The sequence below is a fragment of the Sapajus apella genome, unplaced genomic scaffold (assembly GCF_009761245.1).
Source record: "Sapajus apella isolate SASKATOON/1434 unplaced genomic scaffold, GSC_monkey_1.0 scaffold50, whole genome shotgun sequence".
NCBI lineage: Eukaryota > Metazoa > Chordata > Mammalia > Primates > Cebidae > Sapajus > Sapajus apella.
In genome coordinates this window covers 11,538,103-11,555,115 of record NW_022436990.1, presented here as the reverse complement: position 1 = coordinate 11,555,115, position 17,013 = coordinate 11,538,103, and the positions used below count along the sequence as shown (strand labels likewise).

The 17,013-nt window shown below is 40.3% G+C and overlaps 1 protein-coding gene and 1 non-coding gene across 2 annotated transcripts in view; one reads left to right on the top strand and one right to left on the bottom strand.

Moving 5' to 3' along the window:
- Nucleotides 1-14,713, bottom strand: part of HEATR5A (HEAT repeat containing 5A) — a 126,464-nt gene extending 111,751 nt beyond the window's left edge. Inside the window, exon 1 of the mRNA XM_032242668.1 lies at nt 14,630-14,713. The gene's annotated coding sequence lies outside the window, so the exon portion shown is untranslated. The remainder of the gene's footprint in view (nt 1-14,629) is intronic.
- A 1,647-nt stretch (nt 14,714-16,360) lies between these two features.
- On the top strand, nt 16,361-16,467 carry LOC116526397. The gene has a single exon (XR_004258135.1). It is a non-coding gene; the product is annotated as a U6 spliceosomal RNA (small nuclear RNA).
- Nucleotides 16,468-17,013: the final 546 nt, after the last annotated feature.

Sequence of the window (17,013 nt, the reverse complement as noted above, 5' to 3'; positions counted from 1 at the left end):
TTTTTTTTTTTTTTTTTTTTTTTTGAGACGGAGTTTCGCTCGTTACCCAGGCTGGAGTGCAATGGCGCGATCTCGGCTCACCGCAACCTCTGCCTCCTGGGTTCAGGCAATTCTCCTGCCTCAGCCTCCTGAGTAGCTGGGATTACAGGCATGCGCCACCATGCCCAGCTGATTTTTTGTATTTTTAGTAGAGACGGGGTTTCACCATGTTGACCAAGATGGTCTCGATCTCTTGACCTCGTGATCCACCCGCCTCGGCCTCCCAAAGTGGTGGGATTACAGGCGTGAGCCACCGCGCCTGGCCCAAAAATTTCTTATTAAAACCAGGGCAAGTCAAAAACCTGGCTTCAGAATCAAATTACCCTTTCTAGAAGTCATTTGGTCTGTTGAAGAGACATTTTTTCCCCCTCAGGCAGCAGCAATATTGTGGTGTAAAATGATCTATCGAGAAGCAAAATAGGTAACACAATGTGATAATAAATAATTCAGTAAAAAGCTTGAGATCATAAGCCGGGCAAAAAGTCATCTCTAATGCCCTCAATAAATTCCTTATGTAAAATTACTCCTAAAGGAAGTAGACAATTCATACTGGTAGTCTCACATCTAAACTCACAGTCTAAAATGTACCTGAGAGCTCCACGTACGCACCACCAATGTGATAAGCAAGGACACTTTGCAAACAGACGTTCCCACTCTTACGTGAAGTCTCACCTCAGGAAGATGGATAGAAATTCAATGTTATCTGCTATATGTTTTAATATAACCAGAATCCTACATAGACCTGAGGAATGCTTATTTTTCTAATTTTTCTCTTAGTTTCCCTTATGTTTCTGTTGACATTATAAGGTGATTTGTTTCCTGCAAGTGAACATATATGTCAATATATTTAAATATATTTTTCAAAATATAGTTAGTTGCTACTTGAAAAAAGGATTTCATAAAACTGCTGCTCCAAATGTAATGCCAGGTATATTTAACAGAAGCAGCCTTTACTGACTACTTATTATAGTTTAAGCAGTACTCTAAGTGTTTTACATTATTTTCTTGAATAATCTGCCAAACGTCCATGAAGCAGCTATTTTTTATTCGCCCTATTTTACAGATGAGAACATTGAAGCACAGAGAAGCTAAGTAACTTTACTAAGGTCACATAGAACCTGGGTGTGCAGTTAAACAATCTGACTTTAGATATATGTGTTTTAACCACAACATACTATGCTGCCACCCTTTCATCCAATCAAGCCCCTTAAAAATGTGAGAAGTTAGGCCAGGCATGGTGGCTCACGCCCACAATCCCAGCACTTTGGGAGGCTGAGGTGGGTGGGTCACCTGAGGTCAGGAGTTCAAGAACAGCCTGGCCAACATGGTGAAACCCATCTCTACTAAAAATACAAAAAATTAGCCAGGCTTGGTGGCATGTGCCTGTATTCCCAGCTACTCAGGAGGCTGGGGCGTGGAACCCGGGAGGCAGAGGTTGCAGTGAGCCGAGATCACCCCAATGCACTCCAGCCTGGGTCACAAGAGTGAACCTCTGTCTCCCAAAAAAAGAGAAGTGGGGCTGGGCATAATGGCTCATACTTATAATCCTAGCACTTCAGGAGGACAAAGTGGGAGGGGTGCTTGAGCCCATGAGTTCAACACCAGCCTGGGTAACATAGTGAGACCCTATCTCTATAAAAAATAAAAAAAATTAGCTGGGCATGGTGGGGCACACCTGCAGTTTCAGCTACTCAGGCTGAGGTAGGAAGATCACTTGAGCCCAGAAGGTTGAGGCTACAGTGAGCCATGATCAAAAAACAAAAAAATCCAAAGCCAGCCATTTTTTAAAAACTCTCTCGCTAGAGTTTACAGATTTATTTTGGTAGAGATAGAAACATGTTGTATCTAATTTGTTGATATATGGAACTTAAACAGTGTAATCAGGTTCCTTGGTGTAATAAATTTGGGAATCTTGCATTAAGACAAAGTTAGGGATTTTTACCTACAAGATTTCTCAGGGTATTTAATTAAGTTAATATATATTATGCCTCTCCATGAATGCAATATAGTATGAAGTATTAGTCAAAATGCTGTTAGCACCTAGCAACTTCTAGACCTAAGCAAACTGTTTCAAGGAGAAATATTAATATGTACTGTTATCATCACTTATTCTCTCTCCATATATATTTTTTGTTTTTGTTTTTTGAGATGGAGTTTCACTCTTATTCTCTAGGCTGGAGTGCAATGGTGCGATCTCGGCTCACTGCAACCTCCACCTTCTGGGTTCAAGCAATTCTCCTGTCTCAGCCTCTCGAGTAGCTGGGATTACAGGCATGTGCCACCAAGCTCAGCTAATTTTGGATTTTCAGTAGAGATTGGGTTTCAAAATATTGGTCAAGCTGGTCTCAAACTCCTGACCTCATGATCCACCCATCTTGGCCTCCCAAAGTGCTGGAATTACAGGTGTGAGCCACCACGCCTGGCCCTATTAATATATTTTTAAAAGGTACACAAGAATGTTAATTCCATTACTTTACAGCCAAACATTATATGTGCTTACGCTAAAGCCAAAAACTGAACTAAGTTATAAAGGTACTTAAATGCTTTTAGACTAGATATTTCTCTGGGCACTATTTGCTTCTTTCAAAACTGTCTGTATTTTGTATATGATAGATACTCCTAGTTACTCAGTCACTACTTTCATCCAAGAGATTTTTATATTGAGAAAAGTAGGCACTATGAACTAGATCTAAGGTACCAAGGTAACATCCAAATTATGCTTTTCAAACTGGGATAATTCCAGCAGTGTGCCAACAGATTATGATGCATATTACTATGTTAGAGGTCAAATTTAGACTAGATGGTCAAATTTTACTTAAAGTTTTCCCTAGGCATTAATTTTTAACATTATTTTATATTAAAACACAGATTTAATGCATAACAGAAGGCAAAATTAATAAAACACTTCAAGATAAAATGTGAGACTTCAAAGAAATCCTGAGAATGACAATGCATTTCTAGACATTCTTTTAACAAAAATCACTCCCTTCTGCTGATAATAACTAGTTTAATGGAAAATTTTAAGAACCACTAAGGTATGAGTAAGTTAAACTATATGAAACTGCCATTTTTATAGGTCAGAAAAGGCTGGCTTTTTCTGACAATTTTCTGAATTGCATAAATTGATAATTTATGCAATTCAACTTAAGTACCAGTCTTCAAATATCAGACACAGTATATGTCTATACTAATGTTTGTACTTGGCATAGTACTCTTTTCTTTCAAATGGCTCTGTATTAAGCCTAGTGGCTTTATTAGCCTGGAGTAACAACTATGTATATTATTGACTACTGATAGAAAAAAGAACCAGCAGGTCACCAATATTCCAGGGTCAGAGTTTTCTTTTTTAAAGTAACTTACTCCAAAATCATCTCTAAGAGCAGTTAACAACCGTATTATCAGGTCAGGCATGGTGGTGCATGCCTGTAATCCCAGCACTTTGGGAAGCCAATGCTGGCAGATCACTTGAACCCAGGAGTTCAAGACCAACCTGGGCAATATGGCAAAACCCTGTGTCCACAAAATATACAAAAGTTAGTCGGGTGTGGTGATGCATACCTGCAGTCCCAGCTATTCATGAGGCTGAGGTTGGAAGATTCCTTGAGACAGGGAGGCGGAGGTCGAGTGGGCCAAGATCACAGGCTACCACTGCACTCCACCCTTGGCAAGACTCTGTCTCAAAACAAACAAAACTAACTGTATTATCAACAAGGGTTGGTTTTAATTCATCTGAAAATGAGTTAACTTCAATTTTATTTAGGGAAGGTAGTGTAAGCACCTCCAACAATGTCAACAAACAAACATACAGGCTGCTGATTATTCCGGTCCTGATAGAAAGTGTTAATATAATTTTCTCTCTCTAGAGTTTACAGATCTATTTTGGTAGAGATGGAAACATATGTTGAAATTTATTGGAAGAAAAAAGTATTCATAATCTTCCCGGCCATTTTAGTTTCTTAAAATGATTATATCATTTCAAGGAGGGAAAAGGGAAAAATCACAAATAATCAAAGAGGACATTGGACACAAGATAAGATAGGTTTATTGGATTGGTTTGTTAGTGTTTTCCTTCTGGAGCATGAAAATAATTCACAAAACGACGAAGTCACTAAACAGTAAATGAAACTAATTCCAGAACGTATGAAGTGCCTGAAGTATTGAGACATGTCTCATACTTAAATTTCAATTACTTTTGACTTTTACTTTTCTATTTTTATTTTTATTTTACTTATTTTTTTTTTTTGTGAGACGGAGTTTCACTCATGTTACCCAGGCTGGAGTGCAATGGCGCAGTCTTGGCTCACCGCAACCTCCGCCTCCTGGGTTCAGGCAATTCTCCTGCCTCAGCCTCCTGAGTAGCTGGGATTACAGGCACGCACCACCATGCCCAGCTAATTTTTTGTATTTTTAGTAGAGACGGGGTTTCACCATGTTGACCAGGATGGTCTCGATCTCTTGACCTCGTGATCCACCCGTCTCGGCCTCCCAAAGTGCTGGGATTACAGGCTTGAGCCACCACGCCCGGCCAACTTTTACTTTTCTAAAAGATACCATAACAGCTTCAACTCACCCTATAGTCTTAGTTCCTCAGTTCTGAACAAAAAGCATAAAGTAAACAAAAAACCCAACTCTCAAGAACTCCCATACTTCAAGAAACATAGATATATCCTAAAATCCAAACCTTTCCCCCAAATACAGTAATTAGCTTTAATCTGGAAGGAAGCTAGACTATTCTACCCTGACCTCGTATTTTCATTTGTAACTTAGGCTTTGCAAAATTATACATTACAAAAATAGGAACTCACAAATTACACAGTGCATTAGGCCATACTTGAGATGTTGCTTAAAGAAGGCTGCCGTGGTATAAAGAAAATGAAGTCCTTTTGTTACAGTACTTTACATACCTCTAGGCAGGATCCTAAAGTTGGTTTGCTGACACTTAACTTGTATACTTTACTAATTTTAGGGTGAATGGATAAGAAGCAAGTCATTTGTAATGTTGGAGTTCTTCAACACAGTTATAACTTGGTAATAAATAATCTTGTCTGTAACAATTCCATCTTTGAATCTAAAATATCTTGCTTCCTTCTTTCTACATTAAAGTATTTTAAAATTTGGCTAAAAAAAAAAATCACTTCCCTGAGAAAACAGAAAAATCTTTGACAATGAAATTCAAACCTATTGTATTATTGTGCATGAACTTAACGTTGGAGTCTTTCAAATTCTCTATAACAACTCTACAAGTGAATTGGCTATCAGCTAAAAATTTGAAATGTTAACAATATAATGATTTAAGCTCAATAAGAAATAATTTAGCCAAATGGTTCAAAACTGTATATTAAATCTAAATATAAAAAAATGTAAAAACTTTTATAGCCAATGCTGAAATTTTAGAAAAGCTGATAGTTTAATATGAATAGTGGCAGTACAAATGGTTCAACTCTTTTGGGAAAAATTTTATTTATCAGAGGTTGTAAAAGTATCAAAGCCATTTGACAAAAACATCCAGCTTTTGAAAATTTATAAGAAAAAGGAAAATATGGCCTGGCATGGTGGCTCACGCCTGTAATCCCTGCACTTTGGGAGGCCAAGGTGGGCGGATCATGAGGTCAGGAGTTCAAGACCATCCTGGCCAACATGGTGAAACCCCGTTTCTATTAAAAACACAAAAATCAGCTAGGCATGGTGGCGCACACCTGTAATCCCAGCTCCTAGGGAAGCTGAGGCAGGAGAATCGCTTGAACCCAGCAGGCAGAGGTTGCAGTGAGCCAAGATTGCGTCACTGCACTCCAGCCTGGTGACAGAGCTAGACTTCATCTCAAAAAAAAAAAAAAAAAAAAGAGAAAGGAAAATGTAAGTATAAAAGTACGAATTACAGCACTGTAATTCCAGTGAAAATTCGAAAGAATTTACAAGCCCAACACTAGAGAAACGGTTAAAGTTTGACATATTCAAAAGAATACTAGCCTGTCATGAAAACTACAAATGCATAGGAGTGCAAAATGCTTAATGGGGGGAAAAAAGTAAAGAAAACTACGAGTGCAGAAGTTTTACATGTTAAGAGAAACCTTTAGTTAAAGCAGTGTTTACCAAGAGTACTTTGTGGAATACTGCCAAAGAATGACAACATGTATTCTGTGGGAAGAGGGGGAAATCCAACTTCAAACAGTCTTGGGAAATGCCACATTATCAGTTTTCTTCACCAGTTTCTCCATACATGTAACATGGTAATGTGCACTACGTACTGCCAAGAGGATGTGCAGACAAAGCATTTGATGTTTCTAAACATTTTTAATTATAGGCCTCTCCCCTGCTCCCTACCTTTTTCTTTTTATCCCAGCCAAAAATCTCATAGAATTGGTGTACTATAGAGCACAATCTTTGAAATACTAATCATTAAAGACTAGGATAGGTCAAAAAATTTAAAAATTTCTTTTTCGTTCATACGATAAAATGATTTTTCTTTCTTTCTTTTTTTTTTTTTTTAAAGACAGTCTTGTTCTGTTGTCCATGCTGAAGCGCAGTGGTATGATCTCAGCTCACTGCAAGCTCTGCCTCCCAGGTTCAAGCTATTCTCGTGCCTCAGCCTCCCAAGTAACTGGGATTACATGTGTGTGCTACCACGCCTGGCTGATTTTTGTATTTTTAGTACAGATGGGGTTTCACCATGATGGCCAGGCTGGTCTCGAAGTGATCCACCCGCCTTGGCCTCCCAAAGTGCTGGGATTACAGGCATAAGTCACTGTGCCTGGCCTGAAATGTTTATTATTAATAGAAGGATATATAATGTCATACCTCTACTATCAATAACTATCAATGTCATATTTCTACTTAAAAGAGGCCATTTCTGATTAATATTTTGGAGCAAATTAGCTATATAAACAGAATTTTCTCATAAAGATGTAAATAAAGAAAGAAGACGATGCTGGGCGAGGTGGCTCACACCTGTAATCCCAGCACTTTGGAAGGCTGAGGTGGGTGAATCACCTGAGGTTGGGAGTTTGAGGCCAGCCTGACCAACATGGAGAAACCCAGTCTCTACTAAAAATACACAATAGCTGGGTGTGGTGGCGCATGCCTGTAATACCAGCTACTTGGGAGGCTGAGGCAGGAGAATCACTTGAACCTCAGAGGCAGAGGTCGTGGTAAGCGGAGATCACGCCATTGCACTCCAGCCTAGGCAACAAGAGTGAAACTCCATCTCAAAACAAAAGAAAGTGGGGAGGGGAGGAGAGGAGAGGGGAAAGAGAAGAGAGAAGATGACCGGGTGTGTTAGCTCACACTCCTATAATCCCAGCACTTTGGAAGGCTGAGGCAGGCGGATCAAGAGGTCAAGAGACCAAGACCATCCTGGCTAACATGGTGAAACCTTGTCTCTACTAAAATACAAAAAAATTAGCTGAGTGTGGTGGCATGTGCCTATAGTCCCAGCTAATCGGGAGGCTGAGGCAGAGGAATCGCTTAAACCCGGGAGGTAGAGGCTGCAGCAGTGCACTCCGGCCTGGTGACAGTGAGACAAATATACAAAGTTTTAACTTTGTATAATTAGGATTTATCAATTCACTTAAAAATTTGTGTTATTCTATACTGTTAAGTAACTCTCACATACACATTGTTTACAAACTAAAAATCACTTGTTACACTATATATTTTAAATTTTGATTTCTGAAATTCCAAAGATGAATTCCCACAGTCAAATGAATACATGTTTTCTAACTCATACCATAAAACCTAACTTACGACAAGCCCCAGGCACAGCACTAATACCTAATTTTAATATATAATGAAAATACATTCAGTGTACCAAGATGCCAAGAATGTTGTCTGCAAACTTGGTAGGAACAGGAAGAATGCTGCCTCTTACCACTGCATAATACGAGGCAATATGAACAGCAAATACACACCCCTCTAAGATCCGATGGGGAGAACATCCTATTAGGATAGAGAAGTCAGGGTGGAACAGGAAAAAAAACAGGAGTTACCAAGACAAAGAATTTAACACCAGGACAAGAAATTTATAAGTTCGGGTGAAAAAGGGTTATAGGTGGAGGGGGCTGAATTTACTCTGCCTTCTTTTTGTTTTTCCAAAATACTGCACGTTACTGTGAGGAATGAGAAGAATGGCAGAAGCTGGATTCCAGGATGGCGAGACTACCAGTGGGAGCCCCAATTGGACTATAACTACTTCTAGCAATTCTCCTTCCAGGTTACGAAACAGAACACCCTTGAAGTGTAAAAGGAAGTGTTCTGGGGAGTAAAGGGGGATAAGACTGAGGAGTAGGAACCAACTTTAATACGTCAGTAATAGAAAAATGAGTATTTCTGGAAGATCTACTTACTAAAACCTTTTAATTCGCTCATTTAATCCTCATAATACTGAAACTTAAGATGTTATTATTCTCATTTTACATATAATGAGCTAAGAAATTTGTCCAAGGCTGAAATGCTATTTAAGTGGAAGAAGACAGTAATGTCCATGTCTGTCTAATGTCCACGTTCCTTCAACTACTTCATACAGTCTCTACAGTTATCACTGGTATTACTAACACAGCTATTGCCATAGTCGTTGAAACATTCAATCCTTCTAACTTTATTGTTCTTTCTCATCACTTCACTTTTATGTCTCCAGTAATTTGAGGATTTTCATCAGTGTTATGTCTTCCAGAGACATCAGCTTTCAGAGAGCCCTTTCCATCTAGACAGTAAATAAATAAGTACTAAAAGTATTAGTTTACACTTTGGCTTCTCTTGACTATTTTTATTATGTTTCATTCCACACGCCAACCCTCCAATCTCTACATGGAAGGGAGATTTCATTCTGGACCTTTAGAAATGCCAGAGGCAGATTTTAAGTTAAGAAGTTTCACTTTTATTCTATCTCCCACCACACCCTTCTGAAAGTCACTAGCTAGCAATTGCACTACTTGGTCTCTAACTGCAATTCCAGTAACAGGAAGTAAAAAAACAGTCTACAGAGCAAGTTTCAGAACTCACGGATTTTACTGACATAAATCCATCAAAGCCTATTCATTCTTAGTTCTTAGACATGACTAAGAATCCAGTTATCTGGATTCTAGATAGAGTAGAACAGAGAAACACATTAAAAGAGCAAACCCACTGAGAGCAGGAAGCTAACAGACGGAAGAGACAAATATTTAATACAGATATTTTTTAAAGCAGAGCAATATTGGGCTACTTAATACAGAAGCAAAGTGTGTAAGATGCCATTATTCCTTCGGCACATCATGATTTATAGGAGAGGCCAGAAATTCTTGCTCCATTTTCAAAATAAGTCAATCCTTAGATTTGCTGCATGTGCAATCTGCTACCTAGGATTCCCAAGTTTAGCCATTAGACTACCTGCTTCAGAATCCTCCTTTTCCTTCTTCTCTAATTGTTCATGTCGCTTACATCCCAGTTAGAATTCACAGACTCACCCTTAATCCACACTACGGTCTAACATCCTGGCTCTTCCTCATGGTTCCTACTTTTAATTCACAACCTACCTCTTAAAATTTAGCTACCTAACCTAAAATTTAGCTAAATTTCTAACCTCTTGGAACCTTACCTGAGGGCTTTCCTTGGCAGGTACTGCTTCGTACTCCCTGCCAGATGTCCAGCTAGGCTCTTAACTTTGCAAGTACAGATCCCTGGAATAATTCAATATTATTCTGCCTTCTGACTGCCACTTTCATGTCCTACCCATGGAATAAGGTAGACATATCATCTACTACATCAAATCCCACATGTGTCTGGGACAGCACTCTGTAAATCAAACTAACTGATATTTCTGCAGCAAAAGATAGGAAGATTCATATTCACATAAGATGGGATAAACAATAACTGTAAATACCTTTGCATCAGTTCAGGCCATGTTTTGGTACCAAATGAGTTAAGAAAAAACTTTTCAGAGCCTTTTAGTCTCTAGAATTAGGACTAAGGGATCTGGTACATGTATATCTGCTTTGCTTTTTCTGGTTTCCTCCCAAAATATTTTTTTAAGAGTGTTGGTGATTCAATGGGTAACTTCAGTTTTCTGGTAATTTTATTTACATAAAAAAGATATTAATATTTCTTTTGAGTAAGGTATTATTTTGTTTACACGCATACAAATATGCATATATTCAACATGTAGAAACCGCCAAATGCAACAGAAAAGTATATAAATGCTATTGCATATTTACCCATTGAGAAGCATTACTTGGGCAATAAAGGACAACTAAGTTACTGAAAAAAATACATACATAAAACAATTTAGTAAAATTAGCACCATACTATTTTATCTTTTTTTTTTTTTTTTTTTTTTTTTTGAGATAGGGTCTCACTCTGTCACCCAGGCTGGAGTGCAGTGGCAGGATCTCAGCTCACTGCAACTTCCAACTCATGGGTTCAAGTGATTCTTCGACATCAGTCTCCCAAAAAGCTGGGACTCCAGGTGTACACCACCACACCTGGCTAATTTTTGTATTTTTTAGTAGGTACTGTGTTTCACCATGTTGGCCAGGCTGGTCTCGAACCCCTGACACCTTAAGTGATCTGGCTGCCTTGCCCTCCCAAAATGCTAAGATTACAGGCATGAGCCACCACAACTGGCTGATGGTTTTAAGATTAGCAAAAGTATATGTACAGCTTTAAATATTTAAAATTATCACCTTCTCCAAGTTTTCCTTCATTTTTGTCACACAACCAGCTCCAATTTCTTAGGCAGATAACTAATATAGTGCTTTAATATGGCTATATTATGCTTCTTTTCTAGAAATAAGTATCTTTTTGTTGTTACTATTTTTTTTTTTCTTTTGAGACGGAGTCTCCTCCATCGCCAGGTAGGAGTGCAGTGGCCCGATCTTGGCTCACTGCAAACTGCCTCCCAGTTCAAGCAACTCTCCTGTCTCAGCCTCCAGAGTATCTTGGAATACAGGTGTGTGCCCAGCCCAGCTAATTTTTTTTTTTTTTTTTTTTTGAGACAGATTCTCGCTCTGTCGCCCAGGCTGGAGTGTAGCGGTACAATCTAAGCTCACTGCACCTTCCGCCTCCTGGGTTCAAGCGATCCTCCTGTCTCACCGTCCTGAGTAGCTGGGATTACAGGTGTGCACCACCACACCCGGCTAATTTTTGTATATTTAGTAGAGACGGGGTTTCACCATGTTGGCCAGGATGGTCTCAATCTCTTGACCTTGTGATGCACCTGCCTTGGCCTTCCAAAGTGCCGGGATTATAGGCCTGAGGCACTGCACCGAGCCAGTGTTGCTACTACTTAAAAAATAAAAAAATTTTAAAAAGCCCAAGCATGAGTCAGGATATATACTCCAATTTCAATCTGTTAGGTATCTGTTTAAAAAGTTCTAATTTTCCATTTGGTTCTCAATGTAAACATGTTTGATTTCTTGTTCAGTTACACTTCCAATAATATTCTGTCTGAGCTTATGACCAACTAGGAACCACTAGATTTATCACTAGATTCCGGTTTAAAAAATGGTTTTGAGGCCAAATGGGATCACACCTGTAATCCCAGCACTTTGGGAGACTGAGGTGAGGAGATTCCCTGAGCCCACGAGTTCAAGACCAGCCTGGTTAACACAGCAAAACCGCATCTCTACAAAAAATACAAAAAAAACTGGGAATGGTGGCATGTGCCTGTGGTCCCAGCTACTCAGAGGCTGAGGTGGAAGGACTGTTTGACTCCACACCAGTGACCCTGTCTCCAAAAAAAAAAAAAAAAAAAAAAAAAACCTGTTTTGAGTAAAGGTACCTCACTGCTGGTTATGATAAAGCCCATGAATGACATAGTAAAAAGAGAGAAGTTTACTAAACGAAAAAAATTTCCCATACCAGATCTAAATGAAAACTGAAAATTAGAGAGTTGCTAGAGAAACATATAAAAACTCTTCCTCTTTGTAACAGGATTACAAAAGGCTAGAGTTGCTGAAATTACAAAACTTTATACTAAGTAAGGGAGCAGAAAAACCATTCCCCTCCTCTCTCATTACACACTGCAGATCTAGAAACATTTAGGAATCCCACAATTACGTGACATTATAATGAGAAAACAAGATTAGGAATTAAAACTGAGGCCAGGCGACTTTTGGAGGCCAGGGCAGGGGGATCACCTGAGGTCAGGAGTTTGAGACCAGCCTGGCCAACATGGTGAAGCTCTGTCTTAACTAAAAATACAAAAATTAGTCGAGTGTGATGGCGTGTGCCTGTATTCCCAGCTACTCGGGAGGCTGAGGCAGGAGAATCGCATGAACCTGGAGGTGGAGACTGCAAGTGAGCCAAGATCATGCCACTGCACTATAGCCTCGGTGGCAGAGCGAGACTCTGTCTAAAAAAAAAATAAAAATAAAAGAATTAAAACTGAATTTAATCTATTTCCTCCTACAAAAGATTTAGTGTTTAAGCATTTAGAGTTCTAGTTCAGGGGTCCACTAATTTTCTTCTATAAAGGACCAGAAAACAAATACTTCAGGCTTTGGAAGCCTCTATCACAACTACTCAAACACAATACCTGAACAGCCATAAATGAAGGAGCATTGTTGTGTTCAATAAAACTTTTATGAAGCCGCCACCAGTGTAAATTTGACACATAGGCTGCAGATTGCTAAGCACTATTCTAATTCAAAAATTTAACACTAAAACTAGACAAGGGATTTAATTAAGTGACACAGGCAAGTCTTTACTAATGTTTTTGGCCCCAGTTAATTGATTTCTCAAATGAGATTTAATAACAGTTTCTCAATGTCTCCTGAAAAAGCAGAAGTATTATTTATATAAGGACTGTGGTCTCATTAAAGGATTGCTCAAACTCTTCAATTACACTATGAGATAATTAATGAACCATATAAGACTGAATACAGCTTTCTTAAAAAAAATACAGATGTCGTTAAACTGCCTAACCAGGATTTAGAATAAAATAATTTTAGAATTTAAAAAAATCCAGAATTTAACCCTTATGTTACTCATAGTTAAGAAAGATTATTCTAAACTGCCTCAACTTTTTTGAAATAAAGCAGGAAGAAAGGTAAGTGCATTAGTCACAAACAAGTAAAAAAAGTAATTTTTTCTGTAGAGAACATATTCATTAGTTTAATGTAGTTAATTGTAATTAATAATTTAAGAATTAAAAAGGTACCTTGGAGTCATGTATTTTCTGTGACTAAAGCCAGATACAACGATTAAAAAAAAAAAAAAGAAAGAGAAAAAGTGACCGAATCTAACCTCCATAAATAGTGGAGGGAACTTAAGCAGGAATTCATGTTTCCTGACTTTCAGGGGTCTTTTCCTATTCTATAGTTTATATAGGTAAAACAACTGCATTCCAAGGCATAACAAATTCATACTCCAGTATTCTCCAACTGTCACTATTCTTATATTATAAATTCTGCCTGTTTACCAGTTAAGTGAAAAAAAAGTCAATGGTATTAAAATGTAACACAAATCTCCGAGTCCATGCTTTTATCTAAAATCCCGTTCTCAAAGACATACTTTCTAAAATGTTTGGAAAATGAAACAAAATTCTCCTCATCCCATCCACCTAATGCTTGACTACACTTCTGCTTTCCCTACAATTTAAGTAATTTCACTGAGTATTTTCGCTGGAAGTTTTTAACTGTACTTGTGGGCCCCTTTATTTCTCCTTAAACTTTTAACACCTCTTTCAGGCTGTAAATTCCTTAAGGGTGTCTAGCACAAAAAAGGTGCTGAATACGTATTCAGTAAATGAATGCGCATAAAAACAATGGATAATTATGACCTTTAACATAGGGGTTCAAGCTATTTTACTATTATCTGACTTGACAGTCAAAAAAACTATCCTAACTTGCCGCAAATATCCACTACTGTGATAAACAAAGCGCTATAAAACACTTCATAAAGTTTCTAAAGACTTTATAATCACTTGAAATAACGCCGTATTGGCCGAGAGTAGGGTGAAAGAAAATGTTGCCCCACGCTAAGCAAATGCTATCCCAGCAAAAGCTTTCTTTCCTGGCGAGAACTAAAATAGTTCTCCACTTAGAAGGCAAATACTCCACTGCTCCCTTCTTGGAGAGGGAACTCCTTGAGGGTTCCCGCAGAAAACAAATGGGCCTCAGAGGAAGCTCGCCCAAAGGCCAGGCCGGGGCCCCGTTCCTCGCTGACTACTGGCGGCGCAGCGGACGCCGCAGGGCGGGTCCCGGGAGCGGCGCGCGGGCTAGGCGGGCTCCGACCTCCTGACCTTCCACCCACGCCGGGCGTCCCCGGCTCCCGCTGGCTGGAGTCCATGCCTACTTGTTGTGCTCAGGTGAAGCCAGACTCTCCCGGAGCCCAGGAGGAAGAAGGACGGACCGCACTGCCCATCGGCTAACCCCGCGCCCCAGTCAGCGCCTCCTCGGCGGGCTCCGGCCCTTGGGGCCAGGACACCTAGCCGCTCGACCAGTTCCCCCACCGGCTTCTTTCGAGATTACATCGCTACCGCGACCACCCTCGGGATCCTGGAGCGCTCAACTCACATTGCTGGCCCCGGTGCGTCCTTCCTCCCAGCCAACAGGCAGTCCGGATACCGCCCCCTCGCGCCCGGAGCTGCACCCCGCTCCGCGGAGACCCGACTGCCTGCCTTTGGTGGAGGGAGGGGTCCTCCTCAGCTCAGCGCCTGTCGGGATTCCGCCACTTCACCAGCTGCTCTGCTAACCCCAGCAGAGTCTGCATTTGCCCGCGGCGGCCACAGCGAGGCATTGAGGTGGGAGGGGCGCGCGCGGGGCGTGGCCGGAAAGCTCGCAGCAGCTAGCACGGCAGGAGCTAGCGATTGGGAGCACGCCCTGCGCCACGCCGCTGGTCCAAGGCCCCGCCAGCTGGCCGCCGAGCCATCGAGCGCCCACTCTGGCAGGCGTAACTGCTTCACCATCGAAAGAACGATGGAGACAGCGGCCCAAATTAGGATTAGGATTAGGTTTTTCAGTCCGGCGATTCTGGTCTATTTTTGTCTGTTTTTATCGCAAGCCAGAGTCCTTGGGTGCAGCTCCGGGACATCTAAAGGGCCTGGAGAAATTCAGGCGGGGCCAGTGCTGTGGGTGTAGGTGGTGTAGTGTTAGACGTGGAAGGGAACCTAGAGAGCCTTGACTCTGAGGACTGAGGTAAAGTGACTTGCTCAAGGTCACATACTAAGTCAGTGGCAGAACTGAGACTAACAGCTTCTTAGCTCGGGTCATGTGCGTTTTCCCACTACACTCGGCGTCTTGAATGTCATTTTTCAAGTTTTATTTTGAATCAATCTCCAGCTTACAAAAAGGTTGCAAGTATAATATAAAGACCTTTTTTTCCCTGAATTGAGATTTAAATTGCTGACCCCGTGTCACATTGTCCCTAAGCACCTTCTACATAATCACATTATAACCACCAAAATCAAAATATTTATGTAACTCAGCGTTTTGCCAATTGTCCCAATAATATTCTTTATGATAAAAGATTCTGTTCAGAATCAAGCATTGTATTTACTTACCATATATCTTTCCCACTCTTCAAACTGGAACGTAAACTCTTAGTCTTGCCTTGACTTTCATATTATTGACATTTTAAAAGATTCCTGGCCAGTTATTTTTGTAGAATGGCCTTCACTTTGGGTCTGTCTGATATTTACTCATGATCACATTCAGCTAGGTATGACAGGACTCCAGAAATGTTGCTGCTTTCTTCTTGTTGCACCCTATCAGGTGGCACAATTTTAAATTCTCTCATTACCGATGTTTAATAAGGTAGTGTCTGTTAGGCTTCTCCAGTGTAATTACTTCTTTTTCCCCTTTGTAAATTAATAAGCATTTTGTGAGGGAGACTCTGAAACTCTCCTTTCAAGATATTTGTAAATATCTGGTTCTCATCAAATCTTCAATTAACATTTATATTAGTATGGATCCACAGGTTTCTATTTTGTTAAATGAGTTATAATCTATTTCTGTCTCTTTTCTCTCTTTTTTTGTTTTTCTTAATACAGGGCCTCCTTCGTTGCCCAGGCTGGACTAAGTGGCTATTCACATGTTGATAGTGCAATCATGGTGCACACTACAGCCTTGACCTTCTGGGCTCATGCAATCCTTCTGCCTCAGCCTCCCAATTAAGTAGCTTGGACTACAGGTATGCACACCACTGCACCCAGCCAATATTCTGTCTCTATCATTATTTATTTTTGATGCTGAATTATCCCAAGTTTGGTGGGTAGGGGTCCCATTCATTCTAGCTTCTGTGATGTGTGTGTAATTTTTTTTTTTTTTTTGAGACAAGAAGACATGGTATTGTATTCATTCTAGCTTCTGTGTTTTGTGTGTGTGTGTTTGAGACAAGAAGACAAGGTCTTGTGCTTGCTTCGGCAGCACATATACTAAAATTGGAATGATACAGAAAAGATTAGCATGGCACCTGTGCAAGGATGACATGCAAATTTGTGGAGCATTCCATATTTTTCACACTGGGGTCTGTTGGGGGGACTAGGGGAGGGACAGCAGGGAGTAGGGAGTTGGGGAGGGATAACATGGGGAGAAATGCCAGATATAGGTGATGGGGATGGAGGCAGCAAACCACACTGCCATGTATGTACCTATGCAACAATCCTGCATGTTCTTCCCATGTACCCCAGAACCTAAAGTGCAATTAAGTGTATATATATAGTCTCGTGCTTGCTTCGGCAGCACATATACATATATATATATGAAGACAAGGTCTCACTCTGTCACCCAGGCTGGAGTGTAGTCGTCTGATCATGGCTCACTGTGGCCTCGACTTCCTGGGCTCAGGTGATTCTCCCACCTCAGCCTCTCGAGTAGCAGGGACAATTGGTGCACTACTGTGCCTAATTTTTTTTGTATCTTTTTTTTGTAGAGACAAGGTTTTGCCATGCTCCCCAGGCTGGTCTTGAACTCCTGGGCCCAAGCTATCCACCTGCCTCGGCCTCCCAAAGTGCTGGGATTACAGGTGTGAGCCACTGTACTGGCTTTAAATTCTGTAAACATT